Here is a 14,921-nt window from a genome sequence, read left to right as displayed (position 1 = left end):
CAGCACAGCATCTTTCTGTCTCTCCGATAACAGACCTTTGGAGAAAGTTCACAATCAAAGTTGTTCATGTTCCCCGAATTAATGTAACTGACACCTCTCACCCCAAGAGTTTCAGAGAGAGAGAGAGAGAGAAAGAGGGAGAGAGAGCAGAAGAGCGAATGGACTCTTACCCTCCCCCAACCCTACATTCCCCCACCCCCCTCCCCCCAGAACAACGTGCAAGTAGAAATAAAATGGTTTAATTATCCGCCAGTGGAGATAGTCCAGTTCCTGGGGATGAGACAAACATCAGCCCCCCCGGGGACAGAATGACCAGCAGATGTTCTGGAAAGGCTTTGCTGCTTGCAATTCTTGCAGCAATGTGGAATGTACTTCACACTGAGCAAGTTTCAGCTGGCTCAGAGTCTCCAATGTTCATTGCTGTGTTTGCCGCCAGCTCAGAGAAAGAACAATATGAAGGACGTAGGAGTGAATAACGATCCTCGTGAGAGGGCGAATAACTGTTAATGGAGACTGTTAGTGGCTAACAATACGTCGTGTGTCATAGCAGACGAGGTGATAAACAGGAGTCTTTTGTGTGGTAGGGGTGAAGGACATGGGGGAGTTCAGGCCCTATAGTTATAGAACTCGATATTGAAGACCGGAGGGCTGGAAGGGCTCCAAGTGGAAAATGAGATGTTGTTCTTTCATCTGGAGCTAGAACACTGCTGCAAGCCTGAGACAGGGATGTTGGCCAGGGAACAGGGTGATGTGTTAAAGTGGCAGGCAACCGCAAGGTCAGGGCCTTTAGTTTCTGCGGGCAGAAGCGGGATGTTCTGCGAAGCAGTCACCCAGTTTATGCTTCATGCTACGTTGGGGAAACGACACTGTGAGCAGAGAATGCGGTGGAATGAAATAGCAGCAGGGAGACTGGATGAGAAGCAGCTGTTTGGGAGAGTCTTTGCTGCTTGCAATTCTGAGAGCAATCTCAAATGTATTTCATACTGAGCATGTCTCAGTTCGCTCAAGAGGTCTGGGGCATTACCTGCGTGCGTGCTTTCTGGCTCGTTGGTCTAGGCGTGTGATTCTCGCTTTGGGTCTGTTACTGCGCTGATTTGCGAGAGGTCCCGGGTTCAAATCCCGGACGAGCCCGCGTTTTTTAACTTGACTTGTGCAAAACTGCCTGATTAACTTTCTCAAAAAGCACCTTCGTGAAACCAGCGTGGGCTGCCTGGAGTACGAATGAGGCAGAAAACAGAGAAATGAAATGGTTGGAGATCGTGTTCAACAAGCTACTTGGATGCTGCCTGAACTGCTGTGCTCTTCCAGCACCACTAATCCACAATCTGGTTTCCAGCATCTGCAGTCATTGTTTTTACCATAGTGCTCAACAGGTTGACGTGAGTGGTGCGGTGTTTGAGGAATGTCAGCAATCAAGGTAGATTGGAAAATTGGGACAGCTCTCCTCGGAGAACCGAACTTTTCCAAGTCATGAGGGACCTAGAAACAGGAAATAATGTTGTGAAAATGCTCCCACGCCTGAAAGGATCCATAACGATTCGGCAGAATTTTAAGTCACGAGGAAAAGAAGTAAAAGTGACATTAGGAAGAACGTTTTCGTACAGGGAGTGGTGAGGGTCAGTAAGTCCCTGTCTGACATTGACAAAGAGGAAGATTCAATGGACCCAAAAGGGAATTCGGTGGTCACGTTCAGATGTACAGATTTACGCTGAGAAGGCGAGAGAATGAAACGAATAGAAACACACGTTTACTTAAGTGCAGAACCAGCAGAGGGAAGGTGGGCCGCATGGCCGCCGTCTGCGCTGTGACACATGTTGCGATTCAGTGTGAAATCACAGTTCAACCGACAGAATGTGGGAATTTAGAAAAAAGTTTATATTGACACAGCCTCCATACGTCTGCGAAACAGCATATCACACGACACCAGTGGAGGTCTTTGACATCAGGCTCGAAGGTGCCTGCCGCGTGCCAGACAAAAACCTGAAGTGTTCTGTGCAACCAGCTCCCCAAGCGGCAGCAGAGTGGCGCAGCGAGAGCGTGCTGGGCCCATAACCCAGAAGTCAATGGATCGAAACCATCCTCTGCTATCGTTCACTGTCACCTTGATCTGCTTTTCTTCAGCAAGCTGCCTTTGCATCTACTTGCCGATGTTCATATCGATGCACTCCATTCAAACGGCATGGGTTTTCAGTGGTATTCTGTTCTTGGTCGGTTTCCTCTGAACTGAATCGCAAAACCGGTTCTCTACGATGCTAATGAGCTGGTAAAGTTGAAACTCAGACATCGTCCCCCACTATTAGGACGGATACCACCGATTGTGAATAACCTCAGAGAGAGAGAGAGAGAGACAAGTGACAGACAGTCGCCGTGGAATCCATGGGCTGAATGGCTTCTGTCTGCGCGAGAATGATGCTACGTGTTGCTGAGGGAGCAAAAATGGTTCATTTTTAACCGTCCCTTCCGTGTTGGACTGCCTGCAGTCCCTCAGCTCAGGGCCGTGGGGATGACTCTCAGTGAGTGAAGGTTTCACGCGGATTCTCTTCATCTGGGACACTTGGGGCTCAGATGTTAACTGCTGCGCGGTCGCAGCAAAGAAAGCGATGCCCACTTTGCAATAGACTTTCCGTAAGATTGCTGCGTGAAGACGATTTCTGAACACCATGCAGGCTGCAAAACAATGTGAATTTACCTGGGCGAAGAGTCCTCGGTGTTCATTTCTCTCTGTCCTGCCAGCACAGCATCTTTCTGTCTCTCCGATAACAGACCTTTGGAGAAAGTTCACAATCAAAGTTGTTCATGTTCCCCGCATTAATGTAACTGACACCTCTCACCCCAAGAGTTTCAGAGAGAGAGAGAGAGAGAAAGAGGGAGAGAGAGCAGAAGAGCGAATGGACTCTTACCCTCCCCCAACCCTACATTCCCCCACCCCCCTCCCCCCAGAACAACGTGCAAGTAGAAATAAAATGGTTTAATTATCCGCCAGTGGAGATAGTCCAGTTCCTGGGGATGAGACAAACATCAGCCCCCCCGGGGACAGAATGACCAGCAGATGTTCTGGAAAGGCTTTGCTGCTTGCAATTCTTGCAGCAATGTGGAATGTACTTCACACTGAGCAAGTTTCAGCTGGCTCAGAGTCTCCAATGTTCATTGTTGTGTTTGCCGCCAGCTCAGAGAAAGAACAATATGAAGGACATAGGAGTGAATAACGATCCTCGTGAGAGGGCGAATAACTGTTAATGGAGACTGTTAGTGGCTAACAATACGTCGTGTGTCATAGCAGACGAGGTGATAAACAGGAGTCTTTTGTGTGGTGGGGTCAAGGACATGGGGGAGTTCAGGCCCCATAGTTATAGAACTCGATATTGAAGACCGGAGGGCTAGAAGGGCTCCAAGTGGAAAATGAGATGTTGTTCTTTCATCTGGAGCTAGAACACTGCTGCAAGCCTGAGACAGGGATGTTGGCCAGGGAACAGGGTGATGTGTTAAAGTGGCAGGCAACCGCAAGGTCAGGGCCTTTAGTTTCTGCGGGCAGAAGCGGGATGTTCTGCGAAGCAGTCACCCAGTTTATGCTTCATGCTACGTTGGGGAAACGACACTGTGAGCAGAGAATGCGGTGGAATGAAATAGCAGCAGGGAGACTGGATGAGAAGCAGCTGTTCGGGAGAGTCTTTGCCGCTTGCAATTCTGAGAGCAATCTCAAATGTATTTCATACTGAGCATGTCTCAGGTCGCTCAAGAGGTCTGGGGCATTACCTGCGTGCGTGCTTTCTGGCTCGTTGGTCTAGGCGTATGATTCTCGCTTTGGGTTTGTTACTGCGCTGATTTGCGAGAGGTCCCGGGTTCAAATCCCGGACGAGCCCGCGTTTTTTAACTTGACTTGTGCAAAACTGCCTGATTAACTTTCTCAAAAAGCACCTTCGTGAAACCAGCGTGGGCTGCCTGGAGTACGAATGAGGCAGAAAACAGAGAAATGAAATGGTTGGAGATCGTGTTCAACAAGCTACTTGGATGCTGCCTGAACTCCTGTGCTCTTCCAGCACCACTAATCCACAATCTGGTTTCCAGCATCTGCAGTCATTGTTTTTACCATAGTGCTCAACAGGTTGACGTGAGTGGTGCGGTGTTTGAGGAATGTCAGCAATCAAGGTAGATTGGAAAATTGGGACAGCTCTCCTCGGAGAACCGAACTTTTCCAAGTCATGAGGGACCTAGAAACAGGAAATAATGTTGTGAAAATGCTCCCACGCCTGAAAGGATCCATAACGATTCGGCAGAATTTTAAGTCACGAGGAAAAGAAGTAAAAGTGACATTAGGAAGAACGTTTTCGTACAGGGAGTGGTGAGGGTCAGTAAGTCCCTGTCTGACATTGACAAAGAGGAAGATTCAATGGACCCAAAAGGGAATTCGGTGGTCACGTTCAGATGTACAGATTTACGCTGAGAAGGCGAGAGAATGAAACGAATAGAAACACACGTTTACTTAAGTGCAGAACCAGCAGAGGGAAGGTGGGCCGCATGGCCGCCGTCTGCGCTGTGACACATGTTGTGAAATCACAGTTCGACCGACAGAATGTGGGAATTTAGAAAAAAGTTTATATTGACACAGCCTCCATACGTCTGCGAAACAGCATATCACACGACACCAGTGGAGGTCTTTGACATCAGGCTCGAAGGTGCCTGCCGCGTGCCAGACAAAAACCTGAAGTGTTCTGTGCAACCAGCTCCCCAAGCGGCAGCAGAGTGGCGCAGCGGGAGCGTGCTGGGCCCATAACCCAGAGGTCGATGGATCGAAACCATCCTCTGCTATCGTTCACTGTCACCTTGATCTGCTTTTCTTCAGCAAGCTGCCTTTGCATCTACTTGCCGATGTTCATATCGATCCACTCCATTCAAACGGCATGGGTTTTGAGAGGTCTCAGTGGTATTCTGTTCTTGGTCGGTTTCCTCTGAACTGAATCGCAAAACCGGTTCTCTACGATGCTAATGAGCTGGTAAAGTTGAAACTCAGACATCGTCCCCCACTATTAGGACGGATACCACCGATTGTGAATAACCTCAGAGAGAGAGAGAGAGAGACAAGTGACAGACAGTCGCCGTGGAATCCATGGGCTGAATGGCTTCTGTCTGCGCGAGAATGATGCTACGTGTTGCTGAGGGAGCAAAAATGGTTCATTTTTAACCGTCCCTTCCGTGTTGGACTGCCTGCAGTCCCTCAGCTCAGGGCCGTGGGGATGACTCTCAGTGAGTGAAGGTTTCACGCGGATTCTCTTCATCTGGGACACTTGGGGCTCAGATGTTAACTGCTGCGCGGTCGCAGCAAAGAAAGCGATGCCCACTTTGCAATAGACTTTCCGTAAGATTGCTGCGTGAAGACGATTTCTGAACACCATGCAGGCTGCAAAACAATGTGAATTTACCTGGGCGAAGAGTCCTCGGTGTTCATTTCTCTCTGTCCTGCCAGCACAGCATCTTTCTGTCTCTCCGATAACAGACCTTTGGAGAAAGTTCACAATCAAAGTTGTTCATGTTCCCCGCATTAATGTAACTGACACCTCTCACCCCAAGAGTTTCAGAGAGAGAGAGAGAGAGAAAGAGGGAGAGAGAGCAGAAGAGCGAATGGACTCTTACCCTCCCCCAACCCTACATTCCCCCACCCCCCTCCCCCCAGAACAACGTGCAAGTAGAAATAAAATGGTTTAATTATCCGCCAGTGGAGATAGTCCAGTTCCTGGGGATGAGACAAACATCAGCCCCCCCGGGGACAGAATGACCAGCAGATGTTCTGGAAAGGCTTTGCTGCTTGCAATTCTTGCAGCAATGTGGAATGTACTTCACACTGAGCAAGTTTCAGCTGGCTCAGAGTCTCCAATGTTCATTGTTGTGTTTGCCGCCAGCTCAGAGAAAGAACAATATGAAGGACGTAGGAGTGAATAACGATCCTCGTGAGAGGGCGAATAACTGTTAATGGAGACTGTTAGTGGCTAACAATACGTCGTGTGTCATAGCAGACGAGGTGATAAACAGGAGTCTTTTGTGTGGTAGGGGTGAAGGACATGGGGGAGTTCAGGCCCTATAGTTATAGAACTCGATATTGAAGACCGGAGGGCTGGAAGGGCTCCAAGTGGAAAATGAGATGTTGTTCTTTCATCTGGAGCTAGAACACTGCTGCAAGCCTGAGACAGGGATGTTGGCCAGGGAACAGGGTGATGTGTTAAAGTGGCAGGCAACCGCAAGGTCAGGGCCTTTAGTTTCTGCGGGCAGAAGCGGGATGTTCTGCGAAGCAGTCACCCAGTTTATGCTTCATGCTACGTTGGGGAAACGACACTGTGAGCAGAGAATGCGGTGGAATGAAATAGCAGCAGGGAGACTGGATGAGAAGCAGCTGTTCGGGAGAGTCTTTGCCGCTTGCAATTCTGAGAGCAATCTCAAATGTATTTCATACTGAGCATGTCTCAGGTCGCTCAAGAGGTCTGGGGCATTACCTGCGTGCGCGCTTTCTGGCTCGTTGGTCTCAGCGTATGATTCTCGCTTTGGGTCTGTTACTGCGCTGATTTGCGAGAGGTCCCGGGTTCAAATCCCGGACGAGCCCGCATTTTTTAACTTGACTTGTGCAAAACTGCCTGATTAACTTTCTCAAAAAGCACCTTCGTGAAACCAGCGTGGGCTGCCTGGAGTACGAATGAGGCAGAAAACAGAGAAATGAAATGGTTGGAGATCGTGTTCAACAAGCTACTTGGATGCTGCCTGAACTGCTGTGCTCTTCCAGCACCACTAATCCACAATCTGGTTTCCAGCATCTGCAGTCATTGTTTTTACCATAGTGCTCAACAGGTTGACGTGAGTGGTGCGGTGTTTGAGGAATGTCAGCAATCAAGGTAGATTGGAAAATTGGGACAGCTCTCCTCGGAGAACCGAACTTTTCCAAGTCATGAGGGACCTAGAAACAGGAAATAATGTTGTGAAAATGCTCCCACGCCTGAAAGGATCCATAACGATTCGGCAGAATTTTAAGTCACGAGGAAAAGAAGTAAAAGTGACATTAGGAAGAACGTTTTCGTACAGGGAGTGGTGAGGGTCAGTAAGTCCCTGTCTGACATTGACAAAGAGGAAGATTCAATGGACCCAAAAGGGAATTCGGTGGTCACGTTCAGATGTACAGATTTACGCTGAGAAGGCGAGAGAATGAAACGAATAGAAACACACGTTTACTTAAGTGCAGAACCAGCAGAGGGAAGGTGGGCCGCATGGCCGCCGTCTGCGCTGTGACACATGTTGTGAAATCACAGTTCGACCGACAGAATGTGGGAATTTAGAAAAAAGTTTATATTGACACAGCCTCCATACGTCTGCGAAACAGCATATCACACGACACCAGTGGAGGTCTTTGACATCAGGCTCGAAGGTGCCTGCCGCGTGCCAGACAAAAACCTGAAGTGTTCTGTGCAACCAGCTCCCCAAGCGGCAGCAGAGTGGCGCAGCGGGAGCGTGCTGGGCCCATAACCCAGAGGTCGATGGATCGAAACCATCCTCTGCTATCGTTCACTGTCACCTTGATCTGCTTTTCTTCAGCAAGCTGCCTTTGCATCTACTTGCCGATGTTCATATCGATCCACTCCATTCAAACGGCATGGGTTTTTAGAGGTCTCAGTGGTATTCTGTTCTTGGTCGGTTTCCTCTGAACTGAATCGCAAAACCGGTTCTCTACGATGCTAATGAGCTGGTAAAGTTGAAACTCAGACATCGTCCCCCACTATTAGGACGGAATACACCGATTGTGAATAACCTCAGAGAGAGAGAGAGAGAGACAAGTGACAGACAGTCGCCGTGGAATCCATGGGCTGAATGGCTTCTGTCTGCGCGAGAATGATGCTACGTGTTGCTGAGGGAGCAAAAATGGTTCATTTTTAACCGTCCCTTCCGTGTTGGACTGCCTGCAGTCCCTCAGCTCAGGGCCGTGGGGATGACTCTCAGTGAGTGAAGGTTTCACGCGGATTCTCTTCATCTGGGACATTTGGGGCTCAGATGTTAACTGCTGCGCGGTCGCAGCAAAGAAAGCGATGCCCACTTTGCAATAGACTTTCCGTAAGATTGCTGCGTGAAGACGATTTCTGAACACCATGCAGGCTGCAAAACAATGTGAATTTACCTGGGCGAAGAGTCCTCGGTGTTCATTTCTCTCTGTCCTGCCAGCACAGCATCTTTCTGTCTCTCCGATAACAGACCTTTGGAGAAAGTTCACAATCAAAGTTGTTCATGTTCCCCGCATTAATGTAACTGACACCTCTCACCCCAAGAGTTTCAGAGAGAGAGAGAGAGAGAAAGAGGGAGAGAGAGCAGAAGAGCGAATGGACTCTTACCCTCCCCCAACCCTACATTCCCCCACCCCCCTCCCCCCAGAACAACGTGCAAGTAGAAATAAAATGGTTTAATTATCCGCCAGTGGAGATAGTCCAGTTCCTGGGGATGAGACAAACATCAGCCCCCCCGGGGACAGAATGACCAGCAGATGTTCTGGAAAGGCTTTGCTGCTTGCAATTCTTGCAGCAATGTGGAATGTACTTCACACTGAGCAAGTTTCAGCTGGCTCAGAGTCTCCAATGTTCATTGTTGTGTTTGCCGCCAGCTCAGAGAAAGAACAATATGAAGGACGTAGGAGTGAATAACGATCCTCGTGAGAGGGCGAATAACTGTTAATGGAGACTGTTAGTGGCTAACAATACGTCGTGTGTCATAGCAGACGAGGTGATAAACAGGAGTCTTTTGTGTGGTAGGGGTGAAGGACATGGGGGAGTTCAGGCCCTATAGTTATAGAACTCGATATTGAAGACCGGAGGGCTGGAAGGGCTCCAAGTGGAAAATGAGATGTTGTTCTTTCATCTGGAGCTAGAACACTGCTGCAAGCCTGAGACAGGGATGTTGGCCAGGGAACAGGGTGATGTGTTAAAGTGGCAGGCAACCGCAAGGTCAGGGCCTTTAGTTTCTGCGGGCAGAAGCGGGATGTTCTGCGAAGCAGTCACCCAGTTTATGCTTCATGCTACGTTGGGGAAACGACACTGTGAGCAGAGAATGCGGTGGAATGAAATAGCAGCAGGGAGACTGGATGAGAAGCAGCTGTTCGGGAGAGTCTTTGCCGCTTGCAATTCTGAGAGCAATCTCAAATGTATTTCATACTGAGCATGTCTCAGGTCGCTCAAGAGGTCTGGGGCATTACCGGCGTGCGTGCTTTCTGGCTCGTTGGTCTAGGCGTATGATTCTCGCTTTGGGTCTGTTACTGCGCTGATTTGCGAGAGGTCCCGGGTTCAAATCCCGGACGAGCCCGCGTTTTTTAACTTGACTTGTGCAAAACTGCCTGATTAACTTTCTCAAAAAGCACCTTCGTGAAACCAGCGTGGGCTGCCTGGAGTACGAATGAGGCAGAAAACAGAGAAATGAAATGGTTGGAGATCGTGTTCAACAAGCTACTTGGATGCTGCCTGAACTGCTGTGCTCTTCCAGCACCACTAATCCACAATCTGGTTTCCAGCATCTGCAGTCATTGTTTTTACCATAGTGCTCAACAGGTTGACGTGAGTGGTGCGGTGTTTGAGGAATGTCAGCAATCAAGGTAGATTGGAAAATTGGGACAGCTCTCCTCGGAGAACCGAACTTTTCCAAGTCATGAGGGACCTAGAAACAGGAAATAATGTTGTGAAAATGCTCCCACGCCTGAAAGGATCCATAACGATTCGGCAGAATTTTAAGTCACGAGGAAAAGAAGTAAAAGTGACATTAGGAAGAACGTTTTCGTACAGGGAGTGGTGAGGGTCAGTAAGTCCCTGTCTGACATTGACAAAGAGGAAGATTCAATGGACCCAAAAGGGAATTCGGTGGTCACGTTCAGATGTACAGATTTACGCTGAGAAGGCGAGAGAATGAAACGAATAGAAACACACGTTTACTTAAGTGCAGAACCAGCAGAGGGAAGGTGGGCCGCATGGCCGCCGTCTGCGCTGTGACACATGTTGTGAAATCACAGTTCGACCGACAGAATGTGGGAATTTAGAAAAAAGTTTATATTGACACAGCCTCCATACGTCTGCGAAACAGCATATCACACGACACCAGTGGAGGTCTTTGACATCAGGCTCGAAGGTGCCTGCCGCGTGCCAGACAAAAACCTGAAGTGTTCTGTGCAACCAGCTCCCCAAGCGGCAGCAGAGTGGCGCAGCGGGAGCGTGCTGGGCCCATAACCCAGAGGTCGATGGATCGAAACCATCCTCTGCTATCGTTCACTGTCACCTTGATCTGCTTTTCTTCAGCAAGCTGCCTTTGCATCTACTTGCCGATGTTCATATCGATCCACTCCATTCAAACGGCATGGGTTTTTAGAGGTCTCAGTGGTATTCTGTTCTTGGTCGGTTTCGTCTGAACTGAATCGCAAAACCGGTTCTCTACGATGCTAATGAGCTGGTAAAGTTGAAACTCAGACATCGTCCCCCACTATTAGGACGGATACCACCGATTGTGAATAACCTCAGAGAGAGAGAGAGAGAGACAAGTGACAGACAGTCGCCGTGGAATCCATGGGCTGAATGGCTTCTGTCTGCGCGAGAATGATGCTACGTGTTGCTGAGGGAGCAAAAATGGTTCATTTTTAACCGTCCCTTCCGTGTTGGACTGCCTGCAGTCCCTCAGCTCAGGGCCGTGGGGATGACTCTCAGTGAGTGAAGGTTTCACGCGGATTCTCTTCATCTGGGACACTTGGGGCTCAGATGTTAACTGCTGCGCGGTCGCAGCAAAGAAAGCGATGCCCACTTTGCAATAGACTTTCCGTAAGATTGCTGCGTGAAGACGATTTCTGAACACCATGCAGGCTGCAAAACAATGTGAATTTACCTGGGCGAAGAGTCCTCGGTGTTCATTTCTCTCTGTCCTGCCAGCACAGCATCTTTCTGTCTCTCCGATAACAGACCTTTGGAGAAAGTTCACAATCAAAGTTGTTCATGTTCCCCGCATTAATGTAACTGACACCTCTCACCCCAAGAGTTTCAGAGAGAGAGAGAGAGAGAAAGAGGGAGAGAGAGCAGAAGAGCGAATGGACTCTTACCCTCCCCCAACCCTACATTCCCCCACCCCCCTCCCCCCAGAACAACGTGCAAGTAGAAATAAAATGGTTTAATTATCCGCCAGTGGAGATAGTCCAGTTCCTGGGGATGAGACAAACATCAGCCCCCCCGGGGACAGAATGACCAGCAGATGTTCTGGAAAGGCTTTGCTGCTTGCAATTCTTGCAGCAATGTGGAATGTACTTCACACTGAGCAAGTTTCAGCTGGCTCAGAGTCTCCAATGTTCATTGTTGTGTTTGCCGCCAGCTCAGAGAAAGAACAATATGAAGGACGTAGGAGTGAATAACGATCCTCGTGAGAGGGCGAATAACTGTTAATGGAGACTGTTAGTGCCTAACAATACGTCGTGTGTCATAGCAGACGAGGTGATAAACAGGAGTCTTTTGTGTGGTGGGGTGAAGGACATGGGGGAGTTCAGGCCCCATAGTTATAGAACTCGATATTGAAGACCGGAGGGCTGGAAGGGCTCCAAGTGGAAAATGAGATGTTGTTCTTTCATCTGGAGCTAGAACACTGCTGCAAGCCTGAGACAGGGATGTTGGCCAGGGAACAGGGTGATGTGTTAAAGTGGCAGGCAACCGCAAGGTCAGGGCCTTTAGTTTCTGCGGGCAGAAGCGGGATGTTCTGCGAAGCAGTCACCCAGTTTATGCTTCATGCTACGTTGGGGAAACGACACTGTGAGCAGAGAATGCGGTGGAATGAAATAGCAGCAGGGAGACTGGATGAGAAGCAGCTGTTCGGGAGAGTCTTTGCCGCTTGCAATTCTGAGAGCAATCTCAAATGTATTTCATACTGAGCATGTCTCAGGTCGCTCAAGAGGTCTGGGGCATTACCTGCGTGCGTGCTTTCTGGCTCGTTGGTCTCAGCGTATGATTCTTGCTTTGGGTCTGTTACTGCGCTGATTTGCGAGAGGTCCCGGGTTCAAATCCCGGACGAGCCCGCGTTTTTTAACTTGACTTGTGCAAAACTGCCTGATTAACTTTCTCAAAAAGCACCTTCGTGAAACCAGCGTGGGCTGCCTGGAGTACGAATGAGGCAGAAAACAGAGAAATGAAATGGTTGGAGATCGTGTTCAACAAGCTACTTGGATGCTGCCTGAACTGCTGTGCTCTTCCAGCACCACTAATCCACAATCTGGTTTCCAGCATCTGCAGTCATTGTTTTTACCATAGTGCTCAACAGGTTGACGTGAGTGGTGCGGTGTTTGAGGAATGTCAGCAATCAAGGTAGATTGGAAAATTGGGACAGCTCTCCTCGGAGAACCGAACTTTTCCAAGTCATGAGGGACCTAGAAACAGGAAATAATGTTGTGAAAATGCTCCCACGCCTGAAAGGATCCATAACGATTCGGCAGAATTTTAACTCACGAGGAAAAGAAGTAAAAGTGACATTAGGAAGAACGTTTTCGTACAGGGAGTGGTGAGGGTCAGTAAGTCCCTGTCTGACATTGACAAAGAGGAAGATTCAATGGACCCAAAAGGGAATTCGGTGGTCACGTTCAGATGTACAGATTTACGCTGAGAAGGCGAGAGAATGAAACGAATAGAAACACACGTTTACTTAAGTGCAGAACCAGCAGAGGGAAGGTGGGCCGCATGGCCGCCGTCTGCGCTGTGACACATGTTGTGAAATCACAGTTCGACCGACAGAATGTGGGAATTTAGAAAAAAGTTTATATTGACACAGCCTCCATACGTCTGCGAAACAGCATATCACACGACACCAGTGGAGGTCTTTGACATCAGGCTCGAAGGTGCCTGCCGCGTGCCAGACAAAAACCTGAAGTGTTCTGTGCAACCAGCTCCCCAAGCGGCAGCAGAGTGGCGCAGCGGGAGCGTGCTGGGCCCATAACCCAGAGGTCGATGGATCGAAACCATCCTCTGCTATCGTTCACTGTCACCTTGATCTGCTTTTCTTCAGCAAGCTGCCTTTGCATCTACTTGCCGATGTTCATATCGATCCACTCCATTCAAACGGCATGGGTTTTGAGAGGTCTCAGTGGTATTCTGTTCTTGGTCGGTTTCCTCTGAACTGAATCGCAAAACCGGTTCTCTACGATGCTAATGAGCTGGTAAAGTTGAAACTCAGACATCGTCCCCCACTATTAGGACGGATACCACCGATTGTGAATAACCTCAGAGAGAGAGAGAGAGAGACAAGTGACAGACAGTCGCCGTGGAATCCATGGGCTGAATGGCTTCTGTCTGCGCGAGAATGATGCTACGTGTTGCTGAGGGAGCAAAAATGGTTCATTTTTAACCGTCCCTTCCGTGTTGGACTGCCTGCAGTCCCTCAGCTCAGGGCCGTGGGGATGACTCTCAGTGAGTGAAGGTTTCACGCGGATTCTCTTCATCTGGGACATTTGGGGCTCAGATGTTAACTGCTGCGCGGTCGCAGCAAAGAAAGCGATGCCCACTTTGCAATAGACTTTCCGTAAGATTGCTGCGTGAAGACGATTTCTGAACACCATGCAGGCTGCAAAACAATGTGAATTTACCTGGGCGAAGAGTCCTCGGTGTTCATTTCTCTCTGTCCTGCCAGCACAGCATCTTTCTGTCTCTCCGATAACAGACCTTTGGAGAAAGTTCACAATCAAAGTTGTTCATGTTCCCCGCATTAATGTAACTGACACCTCTCACCCCAAGAGTTTCAGAGAGAGAGAGAGAGAGAAAGAGGGAGAGAGAGCAGAAGAGCGAATGGACTCTTACCCTCCCCCAACCCTACATTCCCCCACCCCCCTCCCCCCAGAACAACGTGCAAGTAGAAATAAAATGGTTTAATTATCCGCCAGTGGAGATAGTCCAGTTCCTGGGGATGAGACAAACATCAGCCCCCCCGGGGACAGAATGACCAGCAGATGTTCTGGAAAGGCTTTGCTGCTTGCAATTCTTGCAGCAATGTGGAATGTACTTCACACTGAGCAAGTTTCAGCTGGCTCAGAGTCTCCAATGTTCATTGTTGTGTTTGCCGCCAGCTCAGAGAAAGAACAATATGAAGGACGTAGGAGTGAATAACGATCCTCGTGAGAGGGCGAATAACTGTTAATGGAGACTGTTAGTGGCTAACAATACGTCGTGTGTCATAGCAGACGAGGTGATAAACAGGAGTCTTTTGTGTGGTAGGGGTGAAGGACATGGGGGAGTTCAGGCCCTATAGTTATAGAACTCGATATTGAAGACCGGAGGGCTGGAAGGGCTCCAAGTGGAAAATGAGATGTTGTTCTTTCATCTGGAGCTAGAACACTGCTGCAAGCCTGAGACAGGGATGTTGGCCAGGGAACAGGGTGATGTGTTAAAGTGGCAGGCAACCGCAAGGTCAGGGCCTTTAGTTTCTGCGGGCAGAAGCGGGATGTTCTGCGAAGCAGTCACCCAGTTTATGCTTCATGCTACGTTGGGGAAACGACACTGTGAGCAGAGAATGCGGTGGAATGAAATAGCAGCAGGGAGACTGGATGAGAAGCAGCTGTTCGGGAGAGTCTTTGCCGCTTGCAATTCTGAGAGCAATCTCAAATGTATTTCATACTGAGCATGTCTCAGGTCGCTCAAGAGGTCTGGGGCATTACCTGCGTGCGTGCTTTCTGGCTCGTTGGTCTAGGCGTATGATTCTCGCTTTGGGTCTGTTACTGCGCTGATTTGCGAGAGGTCCCGGGTTCAAATCCCGGACGAGCCCGCGTTTTTTAACTTGACTTGTGCAAAACTGCCTGATTAACTTTCTCAAAAAGCACCTTCGTGAAACCAGCGTGGGCTGCCTGGAGTACGAATGAGGCAGAAAACAGAGAAATGAAATGGTTGGAGATCGTGTTCAACAAGCTACTT

The 14,921-nt window shown here is 49.1% G+C and overlaps 4 non-coding genes across 4 annotated transcripts; all 4 read left to right on the top strand.

Annotated features, from left to right (window-relative positions):
- Positions 1 to 4,734: 4,734 nt before the first annotated feature.
- trnam-cau (transfer RNA methionine (anticodon CAU)) lies at positions 4,735 to 4,806 on the top strand. The gene has a single exon. It is a non-coding gene; the product is annotated as a tRNA-Met (tRNA).
- Positions 4,807 to 7,463: 2,657 nt separating this feature from the next.
- trnam-cau (transfer RNA methionine (anticodon CAU)) lies at positions 7,464 to 7,535 on the top strand. Its single transcript has one exon. It is a non-coding gene; the product is annotated as a tRNA-Met (tRNA).
- Positions 7,536 to 10,192: 2,657 nt separating this feature from the next.
- Positions 10,193 to 10,264, top strand: trnam-cau (transfer RNA methionine (anticodon CAU)). The gene has a single exon. It is a non-coding gene; the product is annotated as a tRNA-Met (tRNA).
- Positions 10,265 to 12,920: 2,656 nt separating this feature from the next.
- Positions 12,921 to 12,992, top strand: trnam-cau (transfer RNA methionine (anticodon CAU)). The gene has a single exon. It is a non-coding gene; the product is annotated as a tRNA-Met (tRNA).
- Positions 12,993 to 14,921: the final 1,929 nt, after the last annotated feature.

Source organism: Chiloscyllium punctatum, chromosome 36 (genome assembly GCF_047496795.1).
Source record: "Chiloscyllium punctatum isolate Juve2018m chromosome 36, sChiPun1.3, whole genome shotgun sequence".
Lineage (NCBI taxonomy): Eukaryota > Metazoa > Chordata > Chondrichthyes > Orectolobiformes > Hemiscylliidae > Chiloscyllium > Chiloscyllium punctatum.
Note: the sequence above shows the minus strand (reverse complement) of the source record. Positions and strands in the feature narration are given on the sequence as shown.